At 38.6% G+C, this 16,907-nt stretch overlaps 1 pseudogene; it reads left to right on the top strand.

The window, feature by feature from the left end:
- The first annotated feature begins 11,620 nt into the window (after positions 1-11,620).
- LOC100426345 (putative ATP-dependent RNA helicase DDX6 pseudogene) lies at positions 11,621-13,053 on the top strand (annotated as a pseudogene).
- The last annotated feature ends 3,854 nt before the right edge of the window (positions 13,054-16,907 follow it).

Below are 16,907 nucleotides of genomic sequence, written 5' to 3' on the forward strand. Positions count from 1 at the left end.
TGTTGTTTTGGTTAATGTAGCCTTGTAATATAGTTTGAAGTTGGGTAGTATGATGCCTCCAGCATTTCTCTTTTTGCTTAGTATTGCTTTTGCTATTTGGGCTCTTTCTTGATTTCAAAGGAATTTTAGAATATTTTTTTTTCCAATTCTGTGAAAAACAATATTGGTAGTTTGATAGGAATAGCATTGAACCTGTGGATTGCTTTGAACAGTATGATCATTTTAACAATATAAATTCTTCCAATCCATGAGCGTGGGTTTTTTCCCCATTTATTTGTATCCTCTATGATTTCTTTCTTCAGTATTTTGTAGTTTTCCTCAAAGAAATCATTCACTTCTTTGGTTACATGGATTCCAACATACTTTATTCTTTCTGTGGCTATTGTAAACAGGATTGTATTATTGATTTGGCATTCAGGTTCAGTGTTATTGGTATATAGAAATATCACTGATTTGTACATTGATTTTGTATCCTGAAACTTTATTGAAGTTTTTATCAGCTCTACAAGCCTTTTGGCAGTCTTTAAGGTTTTCTACGTATAGAATCATATCGTCAGCAAGGAGATAATGACTTCCTCTTTTCCTATTTGGTTGCTTTTTATTTCTTTCTCTTGCCTGATTCCTGTGACTAGGACTTCCAGTACTATGCTCAATAGGAATGGTGAGAGTTGGCATCCTTGACCTGTTCCAGTTCTTAAGTGTAACACTTCCAGCTTTTGCCCATCCATGTTGGCTGTGGGTTTTTCATAGTTGGCTCTTACTATCTCGAGGTATGTTTCTTCCATGCCTAGTATGTTGAGGATTTTTTTTATGAAGGTATGTTGGATTTTATCAAAACATTTTTCTGCATTTATTGAGATAATTAAACGGTTTTGTTTTTAATTGTTTATGTGGCGAGTCATGTTTATTGATTTGCATATGTTGAACAAACCTTGCAAACTGGTAGTGAAGTCTGCATGAGAGTGGTGAATTAGCTTTTTGATGTGTTGCTGGAGTCCGTCTGCTAGTATTTTATTGAGAAATGTTGCATCTACGTTCATCAGGGATATTTGTCTGTAATTTTCTATTTTGTTGTTGTGTCTTTACTAGATTTTGGTATCAGAGTGATACTGGCTTCGTAGAACAAATTAGGGAGGAGTCCTCTTCCCCATTTGTAAAAAAATATTTCAGTGGGATTGGTACCAGCTTTTCTTTGTACATCTGGTAGAATTTGGCTATGAATACACCTGTTTCAGGGCCCTTTTTATTTTGTAGGTTTGTTTTTCAATTTCAGAACTCTAAATTGATCTCTCCATGGTTTTGATTTCTTCCTGGCTCAATCTTGGGGTGTTGTGACCTTCAAGGAATTTATTCATTTCCTCGAGAGTTTCTAGTTTGTGTGCATAGTGGTGTTCATAATAGTTTCTGAGAATTTTTTATATTTCCATGGAATTGGTTGTTATTTCACTTTTGCCATTTCTGATTGCACTTATTTAGATCTCTTTTTTGTTGTTGTTGTTAATTTAGCTGGTGTTCTATTGATCTTGTTGACAAGAACAAGCTTTTGGTTATTACTTTGCATGTATTTTTTTTTAAATTTATTTATTATTATTATACTTTAAGTTGTAGGGTACATGTGCATAACGTGCAGGTTTGTTACATATGTATACTTGTGCCTTGTTGGTGTGCTGCACCCATCAACTCGTCATTTACATCAGGTATAACTCCCAATGCAATCCCTCCCCCCTCCCCCCTCCCCCCTCCCCATGATAGGCCCCGGTGTGTGATGTTCCCCTTCCTGAGTCCAAGTGATCTCATTGTTCAGTTCCCACCTATGAGTGAGAACATGCGGTGTTTGGTTTTCTGTTCTTGTGATAGTTTGCTGAGAATGATGGTTTCCAGCTGCATCCATGTCCCTACAAAGGACACAAACTCATCCTTTTTTATCGCTGCATAGTATTCCATGGTGTATATGTGCCACATTTTCTTAATCCAATCTGTCACTGATGGACATTTGGGTTGATTCCAAGACTTTGCTATTGTGAATAGTGCCGCAATAAACATACGTGTGCATGTGTCTTTATAGCAGCATAATTTATAATCCTTTGGGTATATACCCAGTAATGGGATGGCTGGGTCATATGGTACAGCTAGTTCTAGATCCTTGAGGAATCGCCATACTGTTTTCCATAATGGTTGAACTAGTTTACAATCCCACCAACAGTGTAAAAGTGTTCCTATTTCTCCACATCCTCTCCAGCACCTGTTGTTTCCTGACTTTTTAATGATTGCCATTCTAACTGGTGTGAGATGGTATCTCATTGTGGTTTTGATTTGCATTTCTCTGATGGCCAGTGATGATGAGCATTTTTTCATGTGTCTGTTGGCTGTATGAATGTCTTCTTTTGAGAAATGTCTGTTCATATCCTTTGCCCACTTTTTGATGGGGTTGTTTTTTCTTGTAAATTTGAGTTCTTTGTAGGTTCTGGATATTAGCCCTTTGTCAGATGAGTAGATTGCAAAAATTTTCTCCCATTCTGTAGGTTGCCTGTTCACTCTGATGGTAGTTTCTTTTGCTGTGCAGAAGCTCTTTAGTTTAATGAGATCCCATTTGTCAATTTTGGCTTTTGCTGCTGTTGCTTTGGTGTTTTAGACATGAAGTCTTTGCCCATGCCTATGTCCTGAATGGTACTACCTAGGTTTTCCTCTAGGGTTTTTATGGTATTAGGTCTAACATTTAAGTCTCTAATCCATCTTGAATTAATTTTCGTATAAGGAGTAAGGAAAGGATCCAGTTTCAGCTTTCTACTTATGGCTAGCCAATTTTCCCAGCACCATTTATTAAATAGGGAATCCTTTCCCCATTTCTTGTTTCTCTCAGGTTTGTCAAAGATCAGATGGCTGTAGATGTGTGGTATTATTTCTGAGGACTCTGTTCTGTTCCATTGGTCTATATCTCTGTTTTGGTACCAGTACCATGCTGTTTTGGTTACTGTAGCCTTGTAGTATAGTTTGAAGTCAGGTAGCGTGATGCCTCCAGCTTTGTTCTTTTGACTTAGGATTGTCTTGGAGACGCGGGCTCTTTTTTGGTTCCATATGAACTTTAAAGCAGTTTTTTCCAATTCTGTGAAGAAACTCATTGGTAGCTTGATGGGGATGGCATTGAATCTATAAATTACCTTGGGCAGTATGGCCATTTTCACGATATTGATTCTTCCTATCCATGAGCATGGTATGTTCTTCCATTTGTTTGTGTCCTCTTTGATTTCACTGAGCAGTGGTTTGTAGTTCTCCTTGAAGAGGTCCTTTACATCCCTTGTAAGTTGGATTCCTAGGTATTTGATTCTCTTTGAAGCAATTGTGAATGGAAGTTCATTCCTGATTTGGCTCTCTGTTTGTCTGTTACTGGTGTATAAGAATGCTTGTGATTTTTGCACATTAATTTTGTATCCTGAGACTTTGCTGAAGTTGCTTATCAGCTTAAGGAGATTTTGGGCTGAGACAATGGGGTTTTCTAAATATACAATCATGTCATCTGCAAACAGGGACAATTTGACTTCTTCTTTTCCTAACTGAATACCCTTGATTTCTCTCTCTTGCCTAATTGCCCTAGCCAGAACTTCCAACACTATGTTGAATAGGAGTGGTGAGAGAGGGCATCCCTGTCTTGTGCCAGTTTTCAAAGGAAATTTTTCCAGTTTTTGCCCATTCAGTATGATATTGGCTGTGGGTTTGTCATAGATAGCTCTTATTATTTTGAGGTACGTTCCATCAATACCGAATTTATTGAGCGTTTTTAGCATGAAGGGCTGTTGAATTTTGTCAAAAGCCTTTTCTGCATCTATTGAGATAATCATGTGGTTCTTGTCTTTGGTTCTGTTTATATGCTGGATTATGTTTATTGATTTGCGAATGTTGAACCAGCCTTGCATCCCAGGGATGAATCCCACTTGATCATGGTGGATAAGCTTTTTGATGTGTTGCTGAATCCGGTTTGCCAGTACTTTATTGAGGATTTTTGCATCGATGTTCATCAGGGATATTGGTCTAAAATTCTCTTTTTTTGTTGTGTCTCTGCCAGGCTTTGGTATCAGGATGATGTTGGCCTCATAAAATGAGTTAGGGAGGATTCCCTCTTTTTCTATTGATTGGAAGAGTTTCAGAAGGAATGGTACCAACTCCTCCTTGTACCTCTGGTAGAATTCAGCTGTGAATCCATCTGGTCCTGGACTTTTTTTGGTTGGTAGGCTATTAATTATTGCCTCAATTTCAGAGCCTGCTATTGGTCTATTCAGGGATTCAACTTCTTCCTGGTTTAGTCTTGGAAGAGTGTAAGTGTCCAGGAAATTATCCATTTCTTCTAGATTTTCCAGTTTATTTGCGTAGAGGTGTTTATAGTATTCTCTGATGGTAGTTTGTATTTCTGTGGGGTCGGTGGTGATATCCCCTTTATCATTTTTAATTGCGTCGATTTGATTCTTCTCTCTTTTCTTCTTTATTAGTCTTGCTAGTGGTCTGTCAATTTTGTTGATCTTTTCAAAAAACCAACTCCTGGATTCATTGTTTTTTTGGAGGGTTTTTTGTGTTTCTATCTCCTTCAGTTCTGCTCTGATCTTAGTTATTTCTTGCCTTCTGCTAGCTTTTGAATGTGTTTGCTCTTGCTTCTCTAGTTCTTTTAATTGTGATGTTAGAGTGTCAATTTTAGATCTTTCCTGCTTTCTCTTGTGGGCATTTAGTGCTATAAATTTCCCTCTACACATTGCTTTAAATGTGTCCCAGAGATTCTGGTATGTTGTATCTTTGTTCTCATTGGTTTCAAAGAACATCTTTATTTCTGCCTTCATTTCGTTATGTACCCAGTAGTCATTTAGGAGCAGGTTGTTCAGTTTCCATGTAGTTGAGCGGTTTTGATTGAGTGTCTTAGTCCTGAGTTCTAGTTTGATTGCACTGTGGTCTGAGAGACAGTTTGTTATAATTTCTGTTGTTGTACATTTGCTGAGGAGTGCTTTACTTCCAATTACGTGGTCAATTTTGGAGTAAGTACGATGTGGTGCTGAGAAGAATGTATATTCTGTTGATTTGGGGTGGAGAGTTCTATAGATGTCTATTAGGTCTGCTTGCTGCAGAGATGAGTTCAATTCCTGGATATCCTTGTTAACTTTCTGTCTCGTTGATCTGTCTAATGTTGACAGTGGAGTGTTGAAGTCTCCCATTATTATTGTATGGGAGTCTAAATCTCTTTGTAAGTCTCTAAGGACTTGCTTTATGAATCTGGGTGCTCCTGTATTGGGTGCATATATATTTAGGATAGTTAGCTCTTCCTGTTGAATTGATCCCTTTACCATTATGTAATGGCCTTCTTTGTCTCTTTTGAACTTTGATGGTTTAAAGTCTGTTTTATCAGAGACTAGTATTGCAACCCCCGCTTTTTTTTGTTCTCCATTTGCTTGGTAAATCTTCCTCCATCCCTTTATTTTGAGCCTATGTGTGTCTCTGCGTGTGAGATGGGTCTCCTGAATACAGCAGACTGATGGGTCTTGACTCTTTATCCAGTTTGCCAGTCTGTGTCTTTTAATTGGAGCATTTAGTCCATTTACATTTAAGGTTAAGATTGTTATGTGTGAACTTGATCCTGCCATTATGATATTAACTGGATATTTTGCTCGTTAGTTGATGCAGTTTCTTCCTTGCCTCGATGGTCTTTACATTTTGGCATGTTTTTGCAATGGCTGGTACCAGTTGTTCCTTTCCATGTTTAGTGCTTCCTTCAGGATCTCTTGTAAGGCAGGCCTAGTGGTGACAAAATCTCTAAGCATTTGCTTATCTGTAAAGGATTTTATTTCTCCTTCACTTATGAAACTTAGTTTGGCTGGATATGAAATTCTGGGTTTAAAATTCTTTTCTTTAAGAATATTGAATATTGGCCCCCACTCTCTTCTGGCTTGTAGAGTTTCTGCCGAGAGATCTGCTGTTAGTCTGATGGGCTTCCCTTTGTGGGTAACCTGACCTTTCTCTCTGGCTGCCCTTAAGATTTTTTCCTTCATTTCAACTTTGGTGAATCTGGCAATTATGTGTCTTGGAGTTGCTCTTCTCGAGGAGTATCTTTGTGGCGTTCTCTGTATTTCCTGGATTTGAATGTTGGCCTGCCCTACTAGGTTGGGGAAGTTCTCCTGGATGATATCCTGAAGAGTGTTTTCCAACTTGGTTCCATCTTCCCCCTCACTTTCAGGCACCCCAATCAGACGTAGATTTGGTCTTTTTACATAATCCCATACTTCTTGCAGGCTTTGTTCATTTCTTTTTCTTCTTTTTTCTTTTGGTTTCTCTTCTCGCTTCATTTCATTCATTTGATCCTCAATTGCTGATACTCTTTCTTCCAGTTGATCGAGTCGGTTACTGAAGCTTGTGCATTTGTCACGTAGTTCTTGTGTCATGGTTTTCATCTCTTTCATTTCGTTTAAGGACCTTCTCTGCATTAATTACTCTAGACATCAATTCTTCCACTTTTTTTTCAAGATTTTTAGTTTCTTTGCGCTGGGTACGTAATTCCTCCTTTAGCTCTGAGAAATTTGATGGACTGAAGCCTTCTTCTCTCATCTCGTCAAAGTCATTCTCCGTCCAGCTTTGATCCGTTGCTGGCGATGAGCTGCGCTCCTTTGCCGGGGGAGATGCGCTCTTATTTTTGGAATTTCCAGCTTTTCTGCCCTGCTTTTTCCCCATCTTTGTGGTTTTATCTGCCTCTGGTCTTTGATGATGGTGATGTACTGATGGGGTTTTGGTATAAGTGTCCTTCCTGTTTGATAGTTTTCCTTCTAACAGTCAGGACCCTCAGCTGTAGGTCTGTTGGAGATTGCTTGAGGTCCACTCCAGACCCTGTTTGCCTGGGTGTCAGCAGCAGAGGCTGCAGAAGATAGAATATTTCTGAGCAGCGAGTGTACCTGTCTGATTCTTGCTTTGGAAGCTTCCTCTCAGGGGTGTACTCCACCCTGTGAGGTGTGGGATGTCAGACTGCCCCTAGTGGGGGATGTCTCCCAGTTAGGCTGCTCAGGGGTCAGGGACCCACTTGAGCAGGGAGTCTGTCCCTTCTCAGATCTCAACCTCCGTGTTGGGAGATCCACTGCTCTCTTCAAAGCTGTCAGACAGAGTCGTTTGCGTCTGCAGAGTTTTCTGCTGCGTTTGTTATAGTTCACTGTGCCCTGTCCCCAGAGGTGGAGTCTACAGAGACAGGCAGGTTTCCTTGAGCTGCTGTGAGCTCCACCCAGTTAGAGCTTCCCAGCGGCTTTGTTTACCTACTTAAGCCTCAGCAATGGCGGGCGCACCTCCCCCAGCCTCGTTGCTGCCTTGCCGGTAGATCACAGACTGCTGTGCTAGCAATGAGGGAGGCTCCGTGGGTGTGGGACCCTCCCGGCCAGGATTGGGATATGATCTCCTGGTGTGCCTGTTTGCTTAAGGCACAGTATTGGGGTGGGAGTTACCCCATTTTCCAGGTGTTGTGTGTCTCAGTTCCCCTGGCTAGGAAAAGGGATTCCCTTCCCCCTTGCGCTTCCCAGGTGAGGCAATGCCTCGCCCTGCTTCAGCTCTCGCTGGTCGGGCTGCAGCAGCTGACCAGCACCGATCGTCCGGCACTCCCCAGTGAGATGAACCCAGTACCTCAGTTGAAAATGCAGAAATCATCGGTCTTCTGTGTCGCTCGCGCTGGGAGTTGGAGACTGGAGCTGTTCCTATTCGGCCATCTTGCTCCGCCCCCCCTGCATGTATTTTTGAGTCTCAATTTCATTGAGTTCTCTAACGAACTTTGGTTATTTATTGTCTTCTAGCTTTGGGACTAGTTCTTGTTTTTCTAGTTCTCTAGGTGTGATGTTAGATTGTTAATTTGAGATCTTTCTAATTTCTTGATGTAGGTATTTAGTGATATAAGCTTTCCTAACACAGTTTTAGCTATATTCCAGAGATTTTAAAATATTGTGTCTCTGTTTTTATTTATTTTAAATAATTTTCTAAATTTTTTCCTTAATTTTATTGTTTACCCAAAAACAATAAAATTACTCACAAGAAAGTTCTTTTATTTCTATGTAATTTTGTGGTTTTGAGAGAACTTATTGGTATTGATTTGTATTTTTATTCCACTGTGACCCAAAAGCATAGTTGGTATGATTTTGAATTTTTTAACTTGCCTTATGTCCAAGCATGTGGTCAATCTTAGCATATCTTCCCTATGCAAATGAGAATAATGTATATTCTGTGGTTGCTGGGTGGAGTGTTCTGTAGATGTCTATTATGTCCAGTTGGTCAAGTGTTGAATTTAACTCCAGGATTTCTTTGTTAGTTTTCTGCCTCGATGATCTAACTCTGTCAGTGGGATGTTGAAGTCACCCACTCTCATGGTGTGGCTGTCTGTCTTTTTGTAGGTCTAGCAGTACTTGTTTTATGAATCTAGGTGCTCCAATTTTAGGTGCATGTATATTCAGGATAGTTAAGCCATATGGTTAGATCTAACCCTTTATTACTGCATAGAGCTCTTCTTTACCCTTTTTTGACTGCTGTTGCTTTAAAGTCGATTTTATCTGATAGAATAATAGTAACCCCTGATGTTTTTTGTCTTCTGTTTGGGTGATAGATCTTTCTCCTACCTTGAGTCTATCAGTGTCGTTACGTGTGAGATGGTTCTCTTGAAGACAACAGATGAGTGAGTCTTGTTTTTTATCCAACTTGCCACTCTGTGCCTTTGAAGTAGGGTGTTAAGACCATTCACAGTCAAGGTTAATATTAATACGTGAGATTTTGATTCTATCGTAAAGTTGTTAGCTGGTTGCTTTGTAGTTTCTATTGTGTGGTTGCTATATAGGGTCTGTGGACTGTGTATTTAAGTGTGTTTTTGTAGTAGCAGTTATTATTCTTTCCATGTTTAGAAATCCATTATGGACATCTTGTAAGGCTAGTTGAGTGGTAATGAATTCCCTTAGCTATTGCTTATCTGAAAAAGATTTTTAGTTCTTGTTAACTTATGAAGCTTGGTTTGGTGGCGTATGAAATTCTTGATTGGAGTTTCTTTTCTTAAAAAATGCTGAATATAAGTCCCCTGTAAGATTTCTGCTGAGAAGGCCCCCATAAGTTTATAATGTTTCCTCTGAGAAGTTTACTGTTAGCCTGTTGGGGTTCCCTTTGTATGTGATCTATCCTTTTTTCTAGCTGCCTTTGTAGATCTTTTTCTTAATCATTGACCTTGGACATTCTCGTCACTATATACCTTGGTGATGTTCATTTTATATGGGATCTGGCAGGTCTTCTCTGGATTTATTATATCTGTGTGTCTACTTCTCTAGCAAGATAAAGGAAAATTTCTCAAATTATTCCCTTAAATATGTTTTCCAGGTTTTTTACTTTTTCTTTTTCTCTCTCATTAATGCCAATCATTCATAGGTTTTGCCATTTTACATAATCCCATATGTCTTGGAGACTTTGTTTCAGGAATTTTAAGAATTTTTAAATTTCTTTTTTTTGTTTTATTTTTGTCTGACTCAGTTAGTTTGAAAGAACAATCTTCAAACTCTGAAATTCTTTCTTCTGTTTGGTCTTGTCTATTGAGAAAGCATTCAATTGTATTTTGAAATTCCCTAAGTGAGTTTTATAGTTTTCATTGCTCTGATTGATTTCTTTTTAAGACATTTGCATCTTCTTTTATTTCCTGGATTGCTTTACAGGTTTCTTTGTAGTGATTTTCAACCTTATTTTGGATCTCATTGAGTTTCCCTGTGATCCATACTTTGAATTCCTCATCTGTCATCCTCCTGCCTCCATTTTGGTTAAGAACCATTGCTGGAAAGCTAGAGTCTGCCTTTGATGATGTCAATCCTTTCAGATTTTTAATGGTGGCAGAATTCTTATGCTGGTTCCCTCTCATCTGGAGAGTGTTGTACTAGGTAGGGTCTTTGGGGTTGCTTCTATAGTTCTATGCACTTCCGTCAGCAGGTTTTGTGTTAGGCTGTGTGGTTTGACCTACAACGCAGGATATGGCATTTGCAGGTAAGAGTCAGCTGCCACATAAGTAGGTGGGAGCAGAGCTGACCTTTGTTTACTGTGAGGTGCTCTCTGTTGTTTCAGGTGAAGGACTGGACAGTGGGGTGCCCAGTGTTCTGAGCTTCCTAATTTGTGAGGTTGGTGGGACATACTTGGGCAGAGCTGGAACCATGGCTTTCCCATGAATATCTAAATGACAAGTACAGGCACCAGCCCTGATGGGTGTGGCTAGGAGAAGCTCCTGGTAAAATGTGGTGAGGTCTTTGCGAGCCCCCCACTTCCTTGGTGAATCTTGACATGCTGTCTTAGAGAATTCACCTGAAGAACTACTATTTACTCGCCACTGTCTTTCCTCTCTGTGAGAGCAGCACACACTAGCTGCTTCCAGTCAGCCATCTTGAACCTCCATAACCATTTGGAAAATGCAAATTGTGGTGAGTGGCTGCAGTCAAGAGATATTAAAAATAAGTTATGGCCTGGCGCGGTGGCTCACGCCTGTAATCCCAGCATTTTGAGAGGCCTAGGCGGGCGGATCACGAGGTCAGGGAGACCATCCTGGCCAACATGGAGAAGCACCGTCTCTACTAGAAATACAAAAATTAGCTGGGTGTGGTGGCGCACGGGCCTGTAGTCCCAGCTACTCGGAAGGCTCACAAGAGGATAATCGGTTGAACCCGGGAGGTGGAGATTGCAGTGAGCCGAGAAAGGGCCACTGCACTCTGGGCTGGTGACAGAGCGAGACACAGTCTCAAAAAAAAGTGATTCATTTATTCATTATTTCTTCTTCAGAATTAAGTTTAAGATTTAAATACAGTATAAGAAATAGCTTTGGAAATAACTGAGAGTTCTACCCTAATTAAAATACATATCATTTAACAGGGTATGATGGCACATGCCAGCAGTCCTAGCTCCTCAGTATGCTGAGGTGGGAGGATGAGCCCAGGAGTTTGAGGCTATAGTGAGCCATGATCACACCTGTGAATCACCACTGCACTCCAGCCTGGGCAACATAGCAAGACTCTGTTTCTAAACAAACAAACAAAACAAAATACACATCAGTATATGAGTGTTGACGAGTCACTTGGTAATGAGTGTCATATTTCTGCATTTTTCTTTTCAATCTGTGAGTTCTAGAAAGAAGTGGGAAAACCACTATATCCAACAGCCTCTTTGGACTTTATTCTAAACCATGTAAAATCTCACCAGATTTATTTGTGTGTCTCAGTAATTAATCTTAGAAATTATATCCGGAGGTGCAGGTTGAGGTGTCCAAAGAGGAAGGAGTGGCACCATTTGGGGAGCTTCCAGTCAACAATAAAGGACCAAGAGTGCCCAGCACAGGAGTGGCCTCAGTGATTGAAATGAGTGAATTCAGCTATACTTGAAGCTGGTAAGAGGGCCTTTTAAAAATTAAAGTTGATTCAGTACAAGAAAGCAAGTTACTGCTACTAACCATTCAGAGACTTATGGGTGCTTACCTGCATTATAATAAAAGAACTCAATTATTAAACAAGACCTATATTTACCTCTTCACTTTGGACAGCCTAATAAACTATTATTATAGTTTCTCTACTGACTTTCAAACGTTTTGAAGTTTGAAGGACCCCTTTGCAATTAACACAGCATGAGCACAACCAGAACAGAGAAGGCTGTTATAATGGGTCTGTCCAGTCAAAATGGTCAGCTGAGGGGTCCTGTGAAACCCAGTGGTGGCCCTAGAGGAGAGGCCACACAGACACAGCAACAGATGAACCAGCTGAAAAAACCAACCCGATAATAGCACTCAGCAGCAAGCACAGAGTATGACCACCACAGTTAAGCCTGGTGATAACTGGAAAAAGACTTTAAAACTCCTTCCAAAGGATCTAAGAACCAAAACATTAGATGTGACCTCCACAAGAGGAAATGAGTTTGAAGATTACTGTTTGAAACGGGAGTTACTGATGAGAATTTTTGAAATCAGATGGAAAAAGCCATCTCCTTTTCAAGAAGAGAGCATTCCCATTGCTTTATCTTGTAGGGATATCTTAGCTAGAGCAAAAAAATGGAACAGGCAAGAGCAGTGCCTATGACATTCCCTTACTTGAAAGGCTACACCTGAAGAAGGACACTATACAAACAGTGGTGATTTTTCCCACTGGAGAACCTGCTCTACAGGTCAGTCAAATTTGCATCCAGGTCAGCAAACACATGGGAGGAGCCAAAGTGATGACAACCACAGGAGGAACCAATTTAGATGATGTAATGAGGATTCATGATACAGTGCACGTGGTAATTGCTGCCCCTGGGAGAATCCTGAATCTTATCAAGAAAGTAGTAGCAAAGGTCAATCATGTCCAGGTGATACTATTGGATGAGGCAGATAAGTTCCTGTCATAGGATTTTGTGCAGATAATGGAAGATATTATTCTCGTGCTGCCTGAAGACAGGCAGATTTTACTATATTCTGCTACTTTCCCCCCTAGTATACAGAAGTTTGTGAATTCCCATTTTCAGAAATCCTGAGACTAACCTGATGGAAAAACTAACTCTGAAGGACATAACCCAGTATTACACATATGTAACTGAACACCGAAAAGCACACAGCCTCAACACACTTTTCTCCAGGCTTCAGCTAAACCAGTCGATCATTTTCTTTAACTGCTCTCAGTGAGTTGAATGGCAAGCCAAAATTTCTCAACTGGTTTATTTTTGTTTCTACATTCATGCTAAAATGAGGCAGGAACATCAAAACTGTGTATTTTATTATTTCTGAAATGGTTTATTCTTGTTTGCACTGATCTGTTTACCTGAGGTATTGGTATACAAGCCATGAATGTGGTAATAAACATGGACTTTTCAAAGCTGGAAGAGACCTATCTCCATCATACTGGAAGATCAGGTCACTTTGGTCATCTTGGCTTAGCCATCAACTTGATCACATATGGTGATCACTTCAACCTGAAAAGTATTGAGGAGCAGTTGGGAACAGAAATTAAACCTATTCCAAGCAATATTGACAAAAGCCTGTAGGCAGCAGAATTCCACAGCAAAGCTGTAGAAAATGAGAAGCCTTAGCAAGCACTCTTTGACAAACTACAGAAGCGTTGTTTGGATCTGTGACATACCACTTTTTAGGAAGGGGTGCTCTTCTCTTTGTGGGTTTTTCATCTTTTATTTCAGAACTATGAAGACTTAAAAGAGTTTGGATTTTTTTTTTTTCCTTTTTTAACTGGTGAAGAGAAAAAAGCTGAAAAGAAGGAATATTCTTTTGTTGTTGTTCCATCTGTTTGCACTGTGTGCTGATTGAACATTAGTTGCACTAACTGCTGGTTTTAAAAAAATGTTTTCTGGGGAAAGGGGACAGGGAAGGAAAAGAAAGAAGGGGAGAAACCCTATAAAGAGAAGAATCTTAATGAACACAAAAGCTTGTTTATGATTTCAAAATTCTCCAACACCTAACTCTCAAGGACATTTCAACTTCTCCCTAATCATCCATTTCTTTTAAGCCTGAAGAGCTTATTACTCATTTGTGTGAAGTGGTATATGCTCTGAGATATTCAGAATATCATCTTTTAGACACAGACCAAGGAATCAACCATAGTAACTCTTTCCGTTATTCTTTAAAAAAAATTGTCTTTTCGTTTTGGTTTTAGAGTGAAGTCTCTCTCTTTTCCTTCTACCCAGTACTCAAGCCCAGAGCTGGTAGAAGGTCAGGAGTGTGGTAAAGGCAGTGTCTGATGAGGTTATGAGCTTCCAAAGAGTTTCTACATTTTTAGTGCAGACACCCTCCCTTTGTGGGCAAAGTACAGTTCCTCCCATCTCTATTAAAAAGACAATAATTAAACTAAGTCGTCAGAATGAGATGTTTTGACTCTAACAATTTACACTCAGATATTTTTAAACATGTTGTTTCCCTAGAAGATTCAGGATTTTTTTATTTTACATCTTTCGTACTGGACTATATCATAAAAATATTTCAATTTCCTACTCTTGTAGCACCTGGAATTTGGAGCCCTTGGAATTTTCATATAGAAGGAAAATAGTTTGGTAAGTTGTCGGGTTTTGTTGTCCTTAGCATTGGTTCTCAAATTTTAGCAGACATTTGAATTGCCTGAAGATCTTGTTAAAACACAAGGACCTAAGTCTAAGCCTCAAACTCAGGAATTCTGATTCAGTAGGTCTGGAGAGGCACTCATGAATTTGAATGCGTAATAAGCTCCCAGGTACCGCTGCTGCTAGTCCGAGAGCCAAACTTGGAGAATCAATGCACTCGCTAAATCACATATTTCCATAAAAAAACAGGAACTTTTAACCCTTTAAAAAATTAATGCATCTCTAATGCCAGACTTCCTGGAAAACTAGAAGTCAGTTCTTAACATTTTTTTTATGCTAGTAATTTGAGCCTTTGTGTCAAAATTAGATGTAGAACAGCTATTTTGGTCATGAATTATGATCTCTAACAATCAGAAATATGTACTGAAATATTCAAAAACAAATCTAGCAACAATATCTGCAAATCTCATATAATAGCTAAATCCATTAAAATGTATATTAAAATTTTTGCAACAACTTTGTAACTACTTAGAAATAAAAGTAAGTCCATAACGTTGTTTTATATTTTGGAGTCATCTCACTATCTTGTATATACATTTTAGTATTTTTAGTAATAACATAATTAGTTACAGAAATTCCTCTGAAGCTATGTGGATATACATTATTTTTTAAAGGCTACTTAGCATTCTGCTCAGATAACAATTTACAATTTGCAGAAACATTTTATTTATTTCTTTAACAAATATTTATTGATTGCCTATTGTATACCAGTCACTTTTCCAGTTTTTCATTGTTATAAGCAGCATTAGTCAATGTTTTCTGTAATCATTATCACATTCACCAAAACACGTTAAATAGCTCTATTAATATTTTTTCTGAGTTATGAATAACATAACAACAAAGTGATAGCATAATCATCTTTATAAACATTGCATTTCCTGCAGTTGATTTTTTCCTTAAAATAAAATGAAAGAATATAAGATTATTCAGTTTAAGTTTATTTCTAAAACTGTATGCATTTAAATATTGATAAATTCCTTTCTAAAATTATTGTAAAATATTATATTGCTTCCAGTATTATCATTTGTTATTTTTTATACTTAATAATAGAAGGCATACTGTATCATATATAAATACATAACAATTACAGTCAGTTTGCTTGGGTTTAATTCTAGTGCTACCAATTATCCTTTGTGAGGTAACTTTAGACGCTTTATCGTTCTGCCTCTGTAAAATGAGCATGTTGAATAAATAATTCTGTAAAGTGCTTAGCAAAGTGACTCAAAAATAGACACTTAATGGTGCTACATATTATGTCCATTAATGTTTTATTTAAAATTTTATTACAAAGAAATCATAGACAACACAAACAAATGGAAACACATCCTATGCTCATGGATGGGTAGAATCAATATTTTGAAAATGACGATACTGCCAAAAGCAATCTACAAATTCAATGCAATTCCCATCAAAATACCCCTACCATTCTTCACAGAATTAGAAAAGCAATTCTAAAATTGATATGGTACCAAAAAAGAGCCTGCATAGTCAAAGCAAGACCAAGCAAACAGAACAAATTTGGAAACATCACATTACCCAACTTCAAACTATGCTGTAAGGCCATAGTCACCAAAACAGCACAGTACTGGTATAAAAATAGGCACATAGACTAATGGAACAGAATAGAGAACCCAAAAATAAAACCAAATACTTACAGCCAACTGATCTTCGACAAAACAAAGAAAAACATGAAGTGCGGAAAGGACACTCTGCTCAACAAATGGTGCTGGGATAATTGGCAGGCCATATGTAGGAGAATGAAACTGGACCCTCATCTCTCCCCTTATATATACAAAAATCAACTCAAAATGAGTCAAATACTTAAATCTAAGACCTGAAACCATAAAAACTCTAGAACATGACATCGGAAAAACCTTTCTAGATATTGGCTTAGGCAAAGATTTCATGACCAAGAACCCAAAAGCAAATGCAACAAAAACAAGGATAAATAGGACTAAAAAGCTTCTGCACAGCAAACAAAATAATGAGCAGAGTTAACAGACAACCTACAGAGTGGGAGAAAATATTCACAATCTATACATCTGACAAGGGACTAATATCCAGAATTTACAAAGAACCCAAAAAAATCAGCAAGAAGAAAACAAAGAATCCTATCAAAAAGCAGGCTGAGGATACAAATAGACAATTCTCAAAAGAAGATATACAAATGGCCGACAAGCATATGGAAAAATGCTCAACTTCCCTAATGATCAGGGAAATGTAAATCAAAACCACAGTGTGATACGACGTTACTCCTGCAAGAATGGCCATAATCAAAAATTCAAAAAAAATAATAGATGTTGGCATGGATGTGGTGAAAAGGGAACACTTTTACACTGTTGGTGAGAATGTAAACTTTGTACAACCCTTATGGAAAACAATGTGAAAATTCCTTAACGAACTAAAAGTAGATCTACCAGTTGATCCAGCAATCCCACTACTAGGTATCTTCCCAGAGGAAAAGAAGTCATTATATGAAGAAGATTCCTTGCACACACATGTTTATAGCAGCACAATTTGCAACTGCAAAAATATGTAACCAGTCCAAATGCCCATCAATCAATGAGTGGATAAAGAATATGTGGGAGATGTATACATATACACCATGAAGTACTTTTCAGCCATTAAAAGGAACAAAATGATGGCATTCACAGCAACCTCGATGGAATTAGAGACCATTATTCTAAGTGCAGTAACTCAGGAATGGAAAACCAAACATCACATGTTCTCATTCATAAGTGGGAGCTAAGCTATGAGGATGCAAAGGCGTAAGAATGGATTCTGAGAACTCAGGGGAAAGGGTGGGATCAGGGTGA

The sequence above is a fragment of the Macaca mulatta genome, chromosome 4, assembly GCF_049350105.2.
Source record: "Macaca mulatta isolate MMU2019108-1 chromosome 4, T2T-MMU8v2.0, whole genome shotgun sequence".
Lineage (NCBI taxonomy): Eukaryota > Metazoa > Chordata > Mammalia > Primates > Cercopithecidae > Macaca > Macaca mulatta.